The sequence below is a fragment of the Penaeus monodon genome, chromosome 32 (genome assembly GCF_015228065.2).
Source record: "Penaeus monodon isolate SGIC_2016 chromosome 32, NSTDA_Pmon_1, whole genome shotgun sequence".
In the NCBI taxonomy this organism is placed as follows: Eukaryota; Metazoa; Arthropoda; class Malacostraca; order Decapoda; family Penaeidae; genus Penaeus; species Penaeus monodon.
In genome coordinates this window covers 6,526,224-6,526,466 of record NC_051417.1, presented here as the reverse complement: position 1 = coordinate 6,526,466, position 243 = coordinate 6,526,224, and positions in this window count along the sequence as shown.

Sequence of the window (243 nt, the reverse complement as noted above, 5' to 3'; positions counted from 1 at the left end):
AGAGATTTTCTAAAGCACAAACAACAGGTGCAAAACGAAAAAAAAAACATTGTTAGTACCACTCGCCGACAGAGCGCCTCCTCCCCCGTTCCACTTCCTGAAAGTAGGGTAGGCCTATCCAGCCTATCCCCTTCACCCTTGTCCTTGGCCTCCATAGGCCCGACACAAAGGAGTCCACAACGGTCTTATCCCTTTGTTGCTTAGGGGTTTGAATTTCGCGCGTTGGAAACTTGGTTTTTGCAC